The sequence below is a fragment of the Bubalus bubalis genome, chromosome 12, assembly GCF_019923935.1.
Source record: "Bubalus bubalis isolate 160015118507 breed Murrah chromosome 12, NDDB_SH_1, whole genome shotgun sequence".
In the NCBI taxonomy this organism is placed as follows: domain Eukaryota; kingdom Metazoa; phylum Chordata; class Mammalia; order Artiodactyla; family Bovidae; genus Bubalus; species Bubalus bubalis.
The window spans coordinates 80,632,039-80,651,332 of NC_059168.1; the positions used below are offsets into that span (position 1 = coordinate 80,632,039).

The 19,294-nt window shown below is 39.7% G+C and overlaps 1 protein-coding gene across 1 annotated transcript in view; it reads right to left on the reverse strand.

Annotated features, from left to right (window-relative positions):
* The window catches only part of VSNL1 (visinin like 1), a 120,590-nt gene extending 101,710 nt beyond the window's left edge, over nt 1–18,880 (reverse strand). Inside the window, exon 1 of the mRNA XM_006051878.4 lies at nt 18,556–18,880. The gene's annotated coding sequence lies outside the window, so the exon portion shown is untranslated. The remainder of the gene's footprint in view (nt 1–18,555) is intronic.
* Between the last annotated feature and the right edge of the window lie 414 nt (nt 18,881–19,294).

Below are 19,294 nucleotides of genomic sequence, written 5' to 3' on the forward strand. Positions count from 1 at the left end.
ATTAGACTAGTCACTTTAATAAATATAGTTCTTATAATAACTGATGCAAAAATATAGGTTCATAAAAGTTGAGTTTTCACACCACTTGCATTTGGTACAGCAATCTTTAAAAAAAAAAAAAAAAAACACCTTAAAATGATAGCAAAAATCAGGATCCAGGAGTTTTTCTTTTACACCAAGGGTGCCAAATTAATGAAACTTGAACCACATGAAACCATGTATGTGCTTATGTTGGCCAGTTTATCCACACTATGTTTTAAAAGTGGAAGCAGTGACAGATATTATTTTCTTGGGCTTCAAAATCAGTGTGGATGGTGACTGCAGCCAAGAAATTAAAAGGCACTTGTTCCTTGGAAGGAAAGCTATGACAAACCTAAACAGTGTATTAAAAAGCAAAGACATCACTTTGCCAACAAAGGTCTGTACAGTCAAAGCAATGGTTTTTCCAGTAGTCATGTATGGATGTGAGAGTTGGACCATAAAGAAGGCTGAGTGCCAAAGAAATGATGCATTTGAACTGTGGTGATGGAGAAAACTCTTGAAGAGCCCCTTTGACTGCAAGGACATCAAACCTGTCAATCCTAAAGGAAATCAACACTGAATATTCATTTGAAGGACTGATGTTGAAGCTGAAGCTCCAATCCTTTGGCTACCTGATGCGAACAGTTGACTCATTGGAAAAGACCCTGATGTTGGGAAAGATTGAAGGCAAAAGGAGAAGAGGGGGGCAGAGGATGGGATGGTTAGATAGCATCACAGACTCAATGGACATGAATCTGAGCAAACTCCAGGAGATAGTGAAGGACAGGGAAACCTGGCATGCTGCAGTCCATGGGGTCGCAAAGAGTCAGAGATGACTTAGCGACTGAACAACAACAACAATGTTTTAAAAGGTAGAGATTCTAGGCAAGTATTCTGTTTGAACAAAATATCATCATTTTAACACTCCTTTAACATATAGCCCACTTCATTTAACTGCTGCTTTAGATCATGAGCTTCTTGAAGACAGAAATTTGTCTTAAAGATCTTTGTATTCCTGGGATCAAACTGGATCCCTGGCATATGGTAAAAGCGCAAGAGGTGTCTGCTGTATGAGTAAGAGAAATTCTGCCTATTAAGAGGTCCTGGGAGTGTCAAAATGGGGCATAGGCCTGGCCTGGAACAGAACAAATTCTGAATGCAGGAAATGTTATTCACCACCTTCCGGGAGCCTAACAGTCTGCTATTTTGTTTCTTCGAACAAAACTTGCTTTCAAGAGAAAAACTCAGAGATTTATTTAAGCTAAAACAAATACGGGTGAATTCTGTTTTAAAGCCCCTAACTATGTCCTCGTAGGTGTACGGCCTTGTGAGAGAGCCAAAGATTACTGAGGCCCTGTGTCTGCTTTCTTGGAATTCCCAGATGGGTTAGGAAGGGGACTACTGGAAATGATGATGAAGAGGATGATAATGATAGTGGCAATAGCAGTCATAATGATAATAAAGGCAAAGCATGCTATTAAAAACGGTAATCAAACAATGTTCTGGGATCTTAGCCTAGAAATGGCTCTCTCTCCTATTTCCTGCTTCAAAACAAAGTGACATACGTAATGACATTTCAGGAACGTTTTGATCAGAAGAGGTTTTTCAGAACTTCTGAAAGGAATACAGCTATCTGCTCATAAAGTAGTCTCCCCAAACTACAAGCTAGTCTAGGTGAATTTTCCACAAACTATTTAACATTATGACTCCTCAGGCCTACTGTTTCTCCAGAGTCCCATTCTCTGTCACCAAGCAGAAAAGCCTACATTCAAAGAAATTACTCATTCTGTTAGTGATGCCTGGAAATGTATACCAAGGACATTGTCCAGTCCATTCTTAAAAAGGCAGTGAAGTTTGTGCACAAGATGCTCCCTTCTGCTGCTAAGTCACTTCAGTCGTGTCCAACTCTGTGCGACCCCATAGACGGCAGCTCACCAGGCTCCCTGGTCCCTGGGATTCTCCAGGCAAGATGCTCCCTTCAGTGGTCTTTAAAAAGTTAAAAGTGTAAGAATAAGAGAACACTGAAGCAAATCTTCTCTATGCATATGGTGGAGTGTAATGTCTTAAAATTACATCTGTGGGGCTTCCCTAGTGGTCTAGTGGTTAAGAATCTGACTGACAATGCAGGGGACATAGATTTGATCTCTGGTCCAGGAAGATCCCAAATGCTACGGAGCAACTAAGCCCACAAGGGTCTAGAGCCCAGGCTTTGCAACACTAGAAGCCACTGCGATGAGAAGCCTGTGCACCGCCCTAGAGAGTAGCCCCCTCTTGCTGCAACTAGAGAAAGCCTGCAGGTAGCAACAAAGACCCAGCACAGCCAAAAATAAATAACTAAATCTTTTTTAAAAATTACATTTGTGAACAGTTTTAATTGCAAAGGTGGTGTTAAGGGGAAAAAAAGCAGAATACAAATTTTAAAGAGACGAGTAGTATCAATTAGAAAAAAATATTTGTAAAGGAGGAAACTATAACCTATAAATAATAGACTGTAAGTGATTTTTATTCTTTCCTCTGATTTTTCTTTTCTTTTCTGATTCTGTTTTTTCTGGGTTTTGCTTTCTAAATTTTCTACAGTGAGAAAGTATTATTGTTTTTGCTCAGAAAAAGTACTTTAAAAGAGCAAAGTCCTGGCTTTCAATGAAGCTCATTTAAGAGCTGTCATATGAGTAGCAGCTTGAAGTGTGGTTATTTGTTTGGTGAGTTATCTGGAATGCCGACAGTAACCCTCTTTAGTTCTAGTTTTTGGAGTTTTGTCAAATGAATTTTTAAAATTAGATTTAAAAAGTCTTTTGAAAGAAAAAAGCAGTCTCTGTCTGCACTTAATTAAAAAAGAAAAATTCTGCACTCATATCTAATCTAAGACAACCACAAAACTGGAATATTCTCGCTGTTACAATGACGCAAACTCAGTCACCATGATAACAATCAGTGGTGTCCAAATTAGATTCAAATTCAGAGAAATAATGTGATTCTTGGCTACTGACCATAGAAATCAGTAACTACACTTCAGATAAACTAGCTGGAATGCTGTATGATTTTCTAGCCTTCCTTCTATCAGCATGATATCACCTCTTAGTGAGTTTCAATTCACAGATGTATAACCTTATAGACCTATTACAAAAATCTGAATACTCTTCACCAGAAACCTCTGGTTCTCACATGACACAGAAAAAAACTGCTTACTTAATATTTTCTAAATAAGCAGGCATAAGCACTATAAGAACATTATGTTACTGTCACTGGGCTATAAGCTTTTATAAATATAATGTTTTGAATTCAAACATCGTGTTCTAGATAAAGTACCTGTTAACTTCACAAATGGCTTTAGATGTACTCAATTCAGGAGATGGCCTGCCAGCTGTACTCAGTTCTATGCTTCTTGATTATGAATTCATTCAATTTTCTCAATTTAAATGAAAAACTCTTTGAGAACAGCAAATACTACTTCATTATTAAAAAACTGAGTGTCAATTAAATGCTTGGTTTCTGCTAGTCATTTAAAATGTACGTATAATCTCTGGTTTTCACAACAATTTTGTGAGCAGCTATAATTTTTATTTAACAACTGAGAAGACTGAGGTTCAGAGAGATTAAATTATTTGCCTAAGGCCACACAGCCATTAAATGGTAAAGTCAGAATTCAGATTTGGTTTTATTGCCCAATATTATTTCCATTTTCCCATGTTGCTGATGTCTGATCTTTAGATTATTTTGATTATCTTATTCAGAATTTTTATTTTATACCCTAGGAAACTGGGATCTCGAGGAATGAAGTGACTTGCCCAAGTTCATAAGAACAAAAAGTAAATTCAAACCTGAATCATTTTAATTGCCTCTATTTGTTTTTTTAATTATGCTACTTATGCAAAATTAACCTCTGCTAACATGATATCATATTTTAATTTTTTCCTATTACTTTTAATTGATATGATAATAGCTTGTAACATTTCATTTTTTTTGAACTTGAGATCATTTTAAACTCACAAATTTCCTTCCTCTTCATGTGGGAAACCACATGAAACATGCCAGTGAGGAGGATTCAGAGCTGTTAGTCATCAGCCATTATGGGACAGCTGTGGTCAAATTTACATCCAGAAGCAAAATGGGAGTGACCACAAGGGTCAGTAGTCAAAGCACTCCAAGAAGTTTCCTCAAGTTTCTTGGCCTAGTATACTATCTTTTTCTTTTAAATTTTTTTAAGGAAAGGAGACTAAAATTCACTAAAATATTTGTACATGCCAGAGATTGTTCTAAGCACTTTCAAAAACATTATGCTATTAAACCTTGCAACTAATCTCAGGAACATAATTTTTACGTTTCAAAAGTTAGATAACTTGTTCAGAGCAACTACGCTCAAATTTGAAGCCATGTCTCTTTTATCCATAACATAGTTTCCTCTAGTGAGAAACATGTCTTATATAAATGTTTTATATAAAACAGGCTGCTGTCTACTGGACAAGGAAATGGCAATCCACTCCAGTATTCTTGCCTAGGTAATCCCGTGGACAGAGGAGCCTGGTGGACTGGTGTCCATAGGGTCGCACAGAGTCGAATACGACTGAAGCGACTGAGCATGCATGCATGCATTGGAGAAGGAAATGGCAACCTACTCCAGTATTCTTGCCTGGAGAATCCCAGGGACAGAGGAGCGTGGTGGGCTGCCGTCTATGGGGTGGCACAGCATCGGACACGACTGAAGCGACTTCGCAGCAGCAGCAGCTGTCTACTAGCCAACTGGGATGTGTAGACCTTATCTAGATCCTGATTCAAATAAATTATAATAATGCTTATGAGCTTTGAACACTGACTAGATATTCGATGACATTAAATACTTTTGGGGGTATATAACAGTACTGTGGACGTGTTTCAAAGACTCCTTACAGATACATATTTGAATATTTATAGATGCAATGACATAGTGTCATAATTTGTTCAAACTAAACTATTGGAGGGGGAAGTATGGGTATAGAAGTGAAGCAAAGTGACTCTTGGTGGTTAAAATTGAGTGATGGGTACATAAGAGTCATTATATCATTCTCTTCAAATGTGTATGCTCTCCATAATAAAAAGCTTTAAAAAAAAAAGACCAAAAAAAGCCTTATGTAGATAGGCAGGCTTTCCTGGGGGAAAGAATCTGCCTGCCAAAGAAGGAGACATGGGTTTGATCACTGGGTCAGGAAGATCCCCTGGAGCAGGAAATGGCAAATTCAGTATTCTTGCCTGGGAAATCCCGTGGACAGAGGAACCTGGCAGGCTACAGTCCATGAGGTTGCAAAGACTTGGACACAACTTAGCAACTAAACAACTACAAAAAGATAGATAGAGAGAGCCTTTAGTTTAAATAACACCTTTATCACTTAGTAGATGTGTGACCTTGAAAAAATTACTTTCTGAGACAGAGCTTCTTGGTCATAAAATGAAGCTTACCTTGCAGACCTGTAATGTGGATTCAATGAAGTAACGTGTCAATAGCCAAAACAGTGTCATATACACTTTAAATTCTTTACACCATTACTATTTAATGTTATTACCAAGTATAAATGATCTTTGCTTTCATTTCCTTGCTCTCCTGAAATTAGCTTAGAGATAACTTCAATATTCAGATGAATCTAATCTTGGTTATGAGCCAAAGATGAATGATACAAGTGCTCTGTGTACTTGGATATCTACAGAGCACCTCTTTGGAAGTCATTCTTTTCCCATTTCTCCTGAACCATTGGTGATCTGGATCCAGACCATTTTCTTGTCACTCGAATTCATACCAGTTTCTTCTTTCTAACACGTACACCAGCAATCCTGACCTATACCTCTTGCTTTATGGATGAATCATATGCCATTTTGTATTGTTTCTTTTATAACCAGTTTGTCGAATGGATTGGTTATATAGCTTTATTTTCTCATCTCTTCCTCAAATATGCTCTAACTGTGCCTCCCTTTCCCATTCCAGTATGATATATTGGGCTCATCTGTATCTTTCCAAGTAACTTTTAGGTATCAGAAAAGTAGGTATTAAAAAGCTCAGTCTAATTTAACTGCAAATTTCCACTATATATCCAACCTAGTCTCTCCTTTCTCAGCTCAATTTTGAAGTAAGCAGAAGAGGAGATTGTAATCTGTTCTTTATTCTGCTCACTTCCCTCTTCCACTGTTTACTCTGCTGCTCCAGGGAGGGGCCAAGAAAAGGACGTTATATAGGAAATGGGCGGTCTTACTCTTACAGGTACTGTGTAACCTAGCCGTCAACACCCTTTATGAGTCAGACGCCCAAATGCTGCTTCTCATAACCCTAGGTGTTTGCGAACTCTTTAATAGCGCCTGACTGGTGATTGCCACTCTTTACAACTTATTAATGGGGCAACATACACTTGACATGCTACCACCCCTATTCAACCGCCCTCCAGTGGTACACCTCTCTAGAGGGGACCTAAAAATTTATCAGGCAGATTTCCTTTCAAGGAACTTCCAGTTCCTGGAGAACTGTCACATACACAAGTAACTATGAGCTCAGATGTGGTAAGAAGCCTGAGAGAAAACTCTTGGCTAAAGACGACTAGGGGAGGATTCCAAGGAAAGAATCAGATTTTGATAATCAGGGTTGTGGAAACTCATGAGAAATGATTTCCATTGTCCCTGAGGGGAAGTCATGGCTCCTGCTGGCCTGCACTGAGAGGCACAGACCTTGTTCAAAATGGATTCTCTTTGGACTCAGACATATATGGGTCTCTTTTGTTTCTTCGGTCATTTTTCCCCGTCCTTGCATTGTTCAGTTCTACATGCTGCATTCAAGAACGTAAGGCCCAGTGACTCTCACAGACCTCTTTATTCCATTAGGATAAAAGTCTTATTGCCAAAGCTTGTCTGCTGGAACAAACACTTGGGCATGGCCACGGTTGCCTCTCTTTCCACAAGAGTGTCTCTGAAAATTGGAACATGCTTACTCCACTGAGAAACACTGTGGGCTCAACTACATGAGAAATCCTGAGGGAAAAAACCAGAAGTCGATGTGCCTAAAATTTTAAATAATTTGATTTTTCCCTCCAGATTTATTTTATTTTAAAATCACCTTTTCAATTTTACTGTGTGAAAACCTAGTTACAGTTACCATATGTTTACCATTTTATACTGAGGTAGGGGAGGATAGGGGGCAAGGGACTTCTTTTAGTAGATATAATCTCATTGCAATGATTTGCACCAGATCAGTACTCTGATTCTCAATTTATCTTTTTAAAATAAAAGATAAACTAAAATTCTAAAGTTGAATAATAATCATAAGTCTCTTACCCTTACTTGGCACGATCCAGATTATAGCGTATGTTCAAAGTCATTTCAATTTCACAATAAACTCCTAATCAGAGAAGGGAAGGCAGAAAATCTCATATTTATTTTTAAATGACAAAACTAGAACTCAGAAAAGTAAAGTAACTCTTGCAAGACTTCACACTTATGATACCTAAAACACAACTTTGATACCTAAAAGACACAATTAATGGCTCCTTCTCCGAAAGTACCTTTCACTACATACTTCAGTTTTTGTCCTTCTTTTCCAATTGGGTTCTTCAGAACCACAATGAGATGGTTAACAAGTGCATTTTAACATAACTTCCCAGTGCAAAAAAGTTTGGAAACATGAGGTTAAGCAAACGAAACATATGCTGGGTCTTCACAACAGGACCACTCAGACTTACTATTAATATGAAAATATGCACTGAAAATAATTTAAGACTAGGATGTTGGAAACATTATCTACGTCAAAAAGGGTTTCCACAAGACTCTTCGAGGGGAAATAACTATTAGTATTTTGGAAATATTTCTTTAAACAAACAAAGTCTAAAATGTCCTTAACGTGTGAGTGCTTGGTTGTGTCTGACTGTTTGATCACATGGACTGTAGCCCTCCAGACTCCTCTGTTCTTGGGACTTCCCAGGAATGGGTTGCCATTTCCCACTCCAGGGGTTCCTCCTGACCCAGGGACTGAACCGCGTCTCCTATCTGCACTGGCAGACAGCAGAGAGCAGAATCACATCTGCGTAGGCAGCAGTTTCTTTACCACCGCACCACCTGGGAAGCCTTAAAACCTCCTTCACTTTCAAATCTGCCACTTCACCTAGAATGGGAAGACTTTCAACAAGGCCTTCCTTTTAATGCCATCTCAAAAGTGCTGATTTATTATATAGTTATTTGCTCTTCAATCTTTTCCTTAAAATGTAAAACAACCTATGACAACATACTGAGCTTACTGTGTGTCTATCATGCATGTAAGTATGTATGTATTTATGTATCTGTATGTAGGTGCACCTCTCCCTCACCCCCACTTTGAGAGCCGTTCTCAGCTCCTAGCTAACTGACATCAGTATACACTTCTACAAATGCTCAACAAACGAAGGCTCTGAGAGGCCAACCCTGGCATGAACATGCTCTGCAACAGGTATTATGTACTCCACTGAGGGCTCCCTTTCTACCATTTATTTGATGTTATTTGATGGACATTAGTTGGACCAAAAATATAGAAGTGATAGTGCTAGACCTGAAGCAAAGAAGTGAAGTAAGGATGTCATTAGAATGTTTAAAACACACTCAAGGCACCTTGGAGGAAAAGGTAGAGGAGGGAGAGTACGAAGGTTGAAAGATAATTAAAAGTCGGCAGATATCCTCTGACAAGATTTATGAAGAGCATTATAAATCAATGGAAATAGTGACAGACTTTATTTTCTTGGGCTCCAAAATCACTGCAGATGATGACTGCAGCCATGAAATTAAAAGACACTTGCTCCTTGGAAGAAAACCTATGACAAACCTAGACGGCATATTAAAAAGCAGAGGCATTACTTTGCCAACAAAGGTCCATCTAGTCAAAGCTATGGTTTTTCCAGTAGTCATATATGGATATGAGAGCTGGACCATAAAGAAAGCTAAGTGCTGAAGAATTGATGCCTTAGAACTGTGGTGTTGGAGAAGACTCTTGAGAGTCCCTTGGACTGCAAGGAGATCCAACCAGTCCATCCTAAAGGAAATCAGTCCTGAATATTCACTGGAAGGACTGATGCTGAAGCTCCAATACTTTGGCCACCTGATGTGAAGCACTGACTCCTTGGAAAAGACCCTGATGCAGGCAAAGATTGAGGGCAGGAGGAGAAGGAGACGACAGAGGATGAGATGGTTGAATGGAACCAGTGTCAGACTTTATATTTTGGGGCTCCAAAATCACTGCAGATGGTGACTGCAGCCATGAAATTAAAAGACGCTTACTCCTTGGAAGGAAAGTTATGACAATCCTAGATAGCATATTGAAAAGCGGAGATATTACTCTGCCAAAAAAGGTCCATCTAGTCAAGGCTATGGTTTTTTCCAGTGGTCATGTATGGATGTGAGAGTTGGACTGTGAAGAAAGCTGAGCACCTAAGAATTGATGCTTTTGAACGGTGGTGTTGGAGAAGATTCTTGAGAGTCCCTTGGACTGCAAGGAGATCCAACCAGTCCATTCTAGAGGAGATCAGTCCTGAGTGTTCATTGGAAGGACTGATGCTAAAGTTGAAACTCCAGTACTTTGGCCACCTCATGCGAAGAGTTGACTCATTGGAAAAGACCCTGATGCTGGGAGGGATTGGGGGCAGGAGGAGACGGGGACGACAGAGCATGAGATGGCTGGGTGGCATCACCGACTAGATGCACATGAGTTTGGGTGAACTCCAGGAGCTGGTGATGGATAGGGAGGCCTGGTGTGCTGCGATTCATGGGGTCGCAAAGAGTCGGACACGACTGAGTGACTGAACTGAACTGAACCTCTTTTAAGTGGTGTGCGTGGGTGCATGCATCAGTCATGTCCAACTCTTTGTGACTATGGTCTGTAGTCTCCCGGGCTCCTCTGTCCATGGGATTCTCCAGGCAAGAATACTGGACTGGGTTGCCATGCCCTCCTTCAAGGGATCTTCCCAACCAAGGGACTGAACCTGCGTCTCTTATGTCTCCTGCAGTGGCAGGTGTGTTCTTTAAGTGGTATACATATACATGTGAGGTACAGACACAAACACACACACACACACACACACACATATTAGTACCAAGGTAGATATATGACCCCATTTCAAAAATGAGAAAAAAAAGCCCCCAAATTAATTAGAATCAAAACTCCTACCTAATTCTGTGAATCATACAATACTCCTCCTACAGAAAAGAGCCTCAGAATTTAGGTGCAACTTTGTTACAGACTTCAAAAGGAGAAAAAGATATCTCTTTAACTCCAGGTAAGAAATATACTTGAGTTTTCCTAGTAAGTGGGGCAGGAAATAGAGGGAGAACGGAGGAAAAAGCTGAGGAGAAGTGAAAAAGCTCTTAGAAGAGCTGAAGATAGCTAAGGCCATTTTGGATTTATGTATGTGTATGTGTGGGCTTCCTTGGCAGGCTACAGTCCATGGGGTCACAAAGAGTCGGACATGACTGAGTGACTTTCACACACACACACACACACACACACACGTATGTGTGGGCCTCCCTGGAGGCTCAGTAGTAAAGAATCCGCCTGCCAGTGTGGCATACACAGATTTGATCCCTGAGTCAGGAAGATCCCCTGGAGGAAGGCACGGCAACCCACTCTAGTATTCTTGCCTGGAGAATCCCCATGGACAGAGGAGCCTGGCGGGCTACAGACTCCATAGTGTTGCAGAGTCAGACACGACTGAAGCAACTTAGCATTTAGCACAGAGAGTATCAGATAGAAAGCTCTTTTTTGGAAGGTATTAAAGGATAGAAGTATCATTGTATAATATTTAAACCAAAGGCAAGGCTCTTTTTTCACTGAGTTTCAATGACCATCTGGAGGTTTGGGTGGGAAACAAGGGCCACATTATTTAGCTACATTGGAAAATAATTAATAGATGACCTTAAAATGTATTCAATAAGGAAACAAGCTTAAAAATATTTTCTTGGTTCCATATTCTGTTGTGTCCAATTATATGTTGGTATTTTATGGTAGGGAAATAATGGCAAAGAAACAGTATAATGAAAGGAGATGCATTTAAGGAAAGAATGAAAGAAATAAGAATGAGAATAAGGTCTCAGTGTAGGCATTTCTTCTACAAATTATTTCCTTTATGCATCTATACCATATTTTTGTTTCACTTAACTTACTGAACTGCACTTACCTTCCTCATTAGGCATAAATTCCTTGAAGGCTGAGATTGTAACTTATTTAATATTGATTCCAGTGACTACACAGTGCTTGGCACACTTACTTAATGGATGTTTTTTTTACAAGGTAGGTTAAGCACTGTTAACTGTGCATTGGTCATAGCTCAATTTCTTATTCAGAGATTCCGAGTGGGATTACTATAACTCAGAGACTAAAGTGGTTTATGAACCATTAATTTCTGATAAAATAAATGACAGTAATGATAATGACTATCATTAATTGCACATATTCAATAATGAGGCATTATATTATATTCTTTAATACATAGTCTTCTATTTCTGTTCAAGAATCGAATTTTAAATGGAAACTGAGCTTGACAGGTTAAACAATATATTCAAGGTCCTAGAACTAATAAACTGTGGAATTAGTGATTTTTATCTAAGTGTATCTAGCTTGAAAACTCCTTTTACACTTTCATAATTTCTTTTGAGCCAATTGAAACTGTGAGAATTGAGGAATTTTTCCATTTACTAATTAAAAATGGCAGAAGATTGCATGGATGGTTTTCATCTCACTCTGAGGAATAAATATCTTTATAAACAGTTAAAAGAAAAACTAACAATTTTGTTTAGAATTTAAACTCATTTCACAATTTCTTTTTCATTTTTCATAAAATTTCCCATATGAACAAGAAAGCATATACCACACACCTTATGTATAAATTTCAGAAACACTTGAACTTCTGGAATAAACAAAATTGATAGTCTTTCATTAGCTCATAACATCAAAAGCCAAAAAACTCCAGAACAGAAGTTGCTAATTGAAAATCAAACTTGTACAGCACTATTCCACACATTAAAAATAAGATATATTAATAAGCATGTCAACTTTATTAATAATCCTTAATGGGCCTCCAATGGGAGATTTCACTCATAATTTAAGACTGGGTTTCAATAAGTCAAAAATAAATACACTAATCACAAATTAATAAAACCAAGGCAAAATGTAAAACACAAGACTCTAGCAGCATCAAAATCTACTATTCTGAGAAGCTTTCAACTGCAATAAACATTCTAAACTATGAAACAGCAGAAATATTAGGATCTAGTTGTTCGTACTGGAAAAAATTTACCAAGGCTGCAAAGCACATTGAACATGTTAATAATTTGCAAAAAATCTATTTACATTCAGCTCTTCAAAAGTTCACAGTCTTTCAGAGCCTGAGAGATAATAAATAAGATCCAAAGAAAAGAGAAAAAAATACATTTAAAGGGACATATTTCTTAGAAAAGTCCTTATATGAACAAGAATAAACAAAAGTCATATTCATTCTATAGATATATAAAAATTGAAAGTAAATTTAGCTTATTTGTTAACATGTTGCCTTTTATGAGCAATGTTTCATAAAAATGAACTCTTTTTGAGAGTCTTATTTTCTATAAAAAGTTCTGCAATTATTGCATTAGATACAATGAGCTTGAAGGTTGCTGGTGAATGAGAATATTCCAAATCTTAAATGTAATTTAGAACAAAAGGAAATACGTTGTTCACCTGAAAATAATCCAACAAATGGTTAGAAATGCAGTGCACTGTTTTTAAAAAAAAAGATTGATGGCTACACATCAGGTCATCTGTGTTAGAAATGCAGTTAAGGAAGGCAACGGAGAAATCCAGAGTGAAACAAAAGAATCACCAACAAATTACCCGACTTGCATGCTTTAAGTCAGCTGATAAGGGTATAGAGCATCTTTAATGTATTCATAGAACCTTGTTATTAAGGTGTCAAACCTCTTTGAGGATTCCTCAGTAATTTTCTATTGCATATCTATTTCATTCATTAAGCAGTTTCTAAAGTACCCCTAAGATTCCATTTGTGGAGTTCTCAATGAATGAAGCTGGAAGCAACTCAAAGTATTTTGATTCACTTAAGAGAGCATAAGCTATCTTTAGAAACAAACTGTAAATGAGAAATCCAGTGTTATGGTCCCTTCACAGTGTGAACACATTAAAATGATTCCATAGCTCAAGAGAATCATGATTTAAATACGTGGTATACATATCTACTACAGTGTAGGTTTATACTCCCTTTTTGACATATTGATATCAATTCTTGTAAATACATAAAATAATTTACATTTTTACCTATGAAGAGATACAAGGGAGTATACTCCGTAAGTACATTAAAAAGCATGCTTAAAGGTATTAGCATAGTGCTTTTATGTCCTTATTGAAAATAAATTATAAAATAACTTTTAGTTTAGATTTTCCTTTTAGTAACATAGATACTTAAAGCAATTTTAATTTTGTGCATGCTTTTAATGGTGGTGGTGGTTCAGTCACTAAGTTGTGTCCAACTTTTGTAATCCCGTGGACTGTAGCTTGTCAGGCTCCTGTGTCCATGGGATTCTCCAGGCAAGAATACTGGAGTGAGTTGCCATTTCCTTCTCCAGGGGATCTTCCCAACCCAGGAATCAAACCGGGTCTCCTGCATTGCAGGCAGATGATTTACCAACTGAGCTATGAGAGAAGCCATGCTTTTAGTATACATGATTTAATTTCTTGACATAATTAACAAGGTTTATGTAACTGAATCTTATTAAAATAGTTAATTGAGAAATATTACAGAGTATCTATTATAAAGGACATTGTATAGATTTTGTGGAAATATGAAAAAGATCATTAAAATCTCTGCTCTTGTGCAATGTGTTTTCACATTGCAGATATGTCTTTAAGATAAAATGTTCCTTGCTCAGTCACTTCAGTTGTGTCTGACTCCTTGTGACCCTATGAACCATAGCCTGCCAGGCTCCTCTGTCCATGGGATTCTCTAGGCAAGAATACTGGAGTGGTTTGCCATGCCCTCCTCCAGGAAAATGTTCCTTACTATACTACAATTTTTTATGTATTGAAGGGATGGATTAGGTAATTTATATGGATCCCATCCAGTTCACATACTCTATAAATTATGTGAATTAACCACCAACATAGTAGAAATATCAACCATTTGTTCACTTATCTCTGTGCCATTTGATACTTAAGAAAATTAATATATTTACATCTAATAATGTAACTGAGATGGACTTTGTCAATTTCAACCTTAGATCAACGGCATGTGATCACCTCTATGAGGAGAGCCTTTCTATCTTCCTAAATAATTGCTAATCGTAGAAACATAAAAATCACTCAACACAAAGAAAAAGACCTTCGGAATGACATTAAACATATTTTGCTCTTGCAAACTAGGAAACCACGCATTTGATATTGATATTATACTGTCAGTCTATGAAATTCCACAGGGAGCTCCTCAGCAAGGTTTGGAATCTATATATACATGCAACCCAAATAGAAAACCTACCCACTCCAGTATTCTTGCCTATAGAATCCCATGGACAGAGGAGCCTGGTGGGCTACAGTCCACGGGGTCACAAAGAGTCGGACATGACTTAGCAACTAAACAGAGTCATCAGGTAATTTAATTTAACTTGTTAGTAACCCGATGTTAGAATGTTTTCCATATTACTCATTTTTCTTTGTCCCAGTTGAGACAGAATCTCATCAAATCCCGACATCTCTCCTCAGAAGAGAATGTCACAAGCCAAGGGGGTGGGCAGGGCTTGAGGAGAGAACGGTCATTACACGAACTGTGTTCGTTCTTGTTGTTTCGAAGTTAAGAGGCAAGATGATTGGCAGTGGGATTCTTTCTCAGGATCACGTTTGCTGCCACATTAGTTAATATCAGAACACTTTAATCTGAAGGATGATACTGTAACTTGATTGAACTAATTCGCTTTTAATTATCAATAGCTGTCTTATTTAAAACCCTCCTACATACAGTACTAGGGACCACTGTAAACCTCTCATATGACTTATACTTTTGTAGTGCTAGGAGATTTATTTACATCCCAATAAAGAGAACTGGATGTTTGCTTGAAAAAAAGAAATAGAAAAATCTATAGCTTGCTCAGGACATTCCTAATCATGCTGTCTTATTACAGAATGAGATTTATACTGCAGCAAAGCAAAGCATCTTTAGTAGCTACAAGTCTCTGACCTCTGTATAAGGTATGTGGTGTATAGACTAGCTTGGACATGGCTGTTTTCAGAACAGAACAGCAAGGCCAGGTGACATTTGACCCAAGAGTATGAGTTAGGGACAGACTCTCTCCAAGACAGAGCTCATCCCAACTCAGTTAAAAGTTTACCATGAGGGAAATGGTTAAGTTAAATTGTTAATTGGGAAATGTGTTGAGAAACTCACTACCTTGCTTTCTGAGCTTCAACACTTGCCAAGTGTATTTAGCTTATCTCTCAAATGAGGAAGAGTCTCAGACTTTGTCTTTCTCAAGCCTCCCCCAACTTCTCAGCTTTTTCAGGTAAGAATTCCTGGCATTTCCCCAAAGGGGACATTTGTGATAGTTCCTGAGTGCCTGGGGAGAAGGGACAGGGATGACTGAATTATCTTTAAAAGGCCTAGAGCTTCATGGCACAGATACTCAAGAAATTTGTATGGAAGGGAGAATATGAGGGAGAAATAGAGAAAGCAAATGAGTGGAAAAGAGATAAAAAAAAGAAGGAAAGAAGAGGGCAAATTAGGCAGGTATTATTATTGCCTGCTTTGCAGTCCCTGTCCAGCAAGACTGTGCTTTAAAAGCTCTAAAGGCTTTAAAAAGCTGCTCTCCTCTCCTCTATAGCGCCGACTTCAGGAAGGAACAGTCAGGTGTCTTCCTTCAGTCTTCCAGCCCAGCCTTCAGTCCCTCTCTCTGCAGGTGGCTTTGTCTGGTGGATTTCCATGAAGGCTGGAGACAGCTAGGCATCTTGGATTTGGGTTCTGCCTTCTAGGAGCCAGAGGCGAGCTGGCAGCGCCTGCTGTGTGTTGACACTGCAACTTCCTCACTCTGCTAGGTCCCAGTGCCCGCAGCTGCAGCACAGCTGAAGGAGGTGAGACAGGTAGAACAGAAGGGGAGATGCCTGCAGTGTCTGAGAAGCCTGGATTCCCTGAAAGGTTCTGGGGAACAGAGCAGAGAGGGGTTGGCGATGGGCCTGGACAGTTTTCAAACGGGAGCTGAAGATTCCAATTGGTTTGTCAGTTCTCTCCAAAAACTCGAAGGATTCCAAAGGAACTGACTGAGATGCCAGAAAGGCCAGACTAAACATCTAATGAAGTGGGTATATTAGAAGTGACGGGCAACAGAAAAAAGAGACGGAGACCTAACCAAAAAAGAGAGGCAAAGAGAGGTGCAGTGGTGTAAAAATGAACCTTTGGGACTCTCTTAAAAGATGTGCTGGGAGTTTTTTGTTTTATTATTTGTTTTAAGACCTCAGCGATGTCACTGAGGATGCTATAAGTGCAGAGAGAAGGGAACATTTTCCCTCAACATTACTCTTTAATTCTTTATTCCATAGACTCGAAGTTAATTGACTTTCCCCTAGCTTCACGGCTCTGGGCCTCAATTTTTTCATCTATAAAACAAGGAGTTTGGACTAGATGTTTTTGAAGGTCTCTGCCCGATGCGATTCTCTATAACTCAGCCTTATGAACCAGGGTATCTGGGAGAAAACATCTATGAGCTTTCACACCAGGTTTCCCCCTTCTTTCTCCTCCACCCATTTATCAATGCAGTGCTGCACCCGCACCATTCGGAGAGCTGATCCAACTTTCACTGATGACAAGGAGTATGGCTCAGTTAGGACAAACGACTGGTCCTTCTGCCCTGGAGTAAAAAAGGAGGGACCGAGAAGGCAGTATGATTTACACTTTAGGTTTCCAAGGAGAGGATCTTCTAGAATTTTCTACTTCAAATTTCATCCACTTAAATAAATTGTAGATTCCTTTGAAAGGTTCCAAATAGTTGAACTGACTAAAGGGTCAAGAGTCTAAAATGGCTTGTCCTATTTGGAGTAAAATGTATTTCATTTCATCCTAGAAACTGGATCTGCTTTTTCTGTGGAAATTCAGCACACACTGGCCATGCTCTTCTCCTGTCTGCCTGCCTCATGCCATTCTGCCAACCTGCTTCAGTGCAGCATTTTCTGGGGTTAAACACCAAAGCTTAATGAGCGTGTGTTCAAGAGTGGGGTGTTCAGTGATGCAGGACCCCTCTACACCACCACCATCCCCCCTCCCCTGCCCCCGGCCGCCTCCACCAAAGACAACAATAGCCAGTTTAAACGGTAGTGAGGAAAAAATGTGTCTTCCCAAGAGTTTCATTTTTAATTTTTTCAATGTGAAATTCCTTTAAATTGAAAAATTAAATATGTAGAAATACAGCTCCCTGGGTCCTCTTGTCTCCAAGTGAGATGTGACACATAGATAGTATACACTTTTTTTTCTACACCCACTAGCATTTCCACTTCATTTTGATCTCCGAAATATGGACAGGAGGGCAACTCTAGAAAAATGTATTCTCACTCTGGCATCTCCTTGCAGTGCTGAGCACCCACAGAGAGCATCACCATTTCCTGCACCCTCCCCCAGTTCCCCAGACCCCCTGATTTCCACAGGGGGTTGACCTTGCAAAGACCCTTCTTCAGTATCTGGGCAAGGAACAATCCATTTTAACTCAAAACACAGAACGACTTTTTCTCCTTTAAAGAAACACTACCAAAGGTAAAACATCTGGTTTTATATTTTTTCAACCCTGCATTCTGGAATGCAAATACAGCATGCAAAGGCAGGTAACTAGTTTGGATCTGACAGTCCCCATTCAAAGGCTCCGAGTCTCATACTCTGTTCAAAATAGACCGGGCTGACCGGGTGGTTGAACATCTTTCCTTTTTCTGCCCATTCACCATCGTGATGAAAAATCAAAACCGAAAAATCATCTTCTCATTTCTAAACACTAACAGAGAAATGAGCTGATTTTGCGCCTAGCCCTGTGGTTCTAAACATTCCACTTTGGAAACCAATCCTGGTCTCCACACCATCTCGTCCACTCAGTTTTACTTAACAAACACGTTCGCTCCTCTTCCAGGGTGAGAAAAATGGTGCACCAGCCCCACGGATGACAGGTTGGTACTTGACTGCAACCGCTCAATAGTTTTATCAGCAACCGGAAAACTTCACAATCGGTCCATTAGCTACTTAAATCTGTGTAAGGAAATCTGCCTATGTATAGACGCACTTAAAAAGCACCTCAGTTTCACCTGTCTTAAATCTAGCCTAAGGCAATTCCCCAAACACGGCGCATGTAAACACTCCCCCTTCCCCCACCCCCATTATTCCAAAAGGTCCCCCATGGACTAACAGTATACGTTTAGATCACCAGCATTAAACAAAGCTAGTGTCACACCATGCATTTAGACGTATCTATGCAAAGCCAAGTAGGTGACAATAACCAAAGCGTCTCCCAGACAATTGGCTGCACTACACATGCACAAATGCAACGAAGATTGTATTTTCCACTTACAGTTATAGCGCTGCTCACGGTCACTTAACGAAAATGATAAAACTCAACAGTTCTCTATAAATAAATGTATGTATATATATATTTAATTCGGATAAACGGTTAAGCCGTCTCTGGGTATGGTTCTCTCGCGCTCTTTTTTTTTTTTTTTTCCAGTGGAGCTCTGGGCTGCTTAAATCCCTCCTGGATCGCGCCTTACAAGCCCAGTCGCCGCCGCAACACGCTCCGGTAGGTCTCTGCTGCAGACTGGGAATCCCATAGAAAACCTAGGGTCCCTGGAGCCGGATGCGCAGGCGCGCGAGCCGCCGCCTCTCCAGGCACCCCCTCCCCTTTCCCCTCCTCCTTCCTCCCTCCTCCGGCTCCGCAGCCCAGCTCAGAGGGAGCTGGGGCCGGTGACCAAAAGCAGCCAGGCATTGGCGCATGCTCAGTTGGAGAGGCTCGGAGTTGCCGTGAGTGGATTCCACGTCTCCAGATTTTAGCAGAAACTCGGAAGGAAAGTAGATAGGAAAAGGGAGCCTGGCCACTGGCGCAGCCCTTCACCTGGACTGGCTGAGCGAGTTGGCCTCACCACGCCCCCGCGGTTAACCAGCCAAGTCTGGTGATGAAAGCTGAGGCCAGAAATGGGACACGTGGAGCCTGCTTCCTGCCACCCTCAGGCCTGGAGGGCCCCCGGCCCACTCTTTGTCAGGCTTGTAAGGTGAAGGAGAAAACTGCAGATATCCCTTGCTCCGAAGGAAACGTG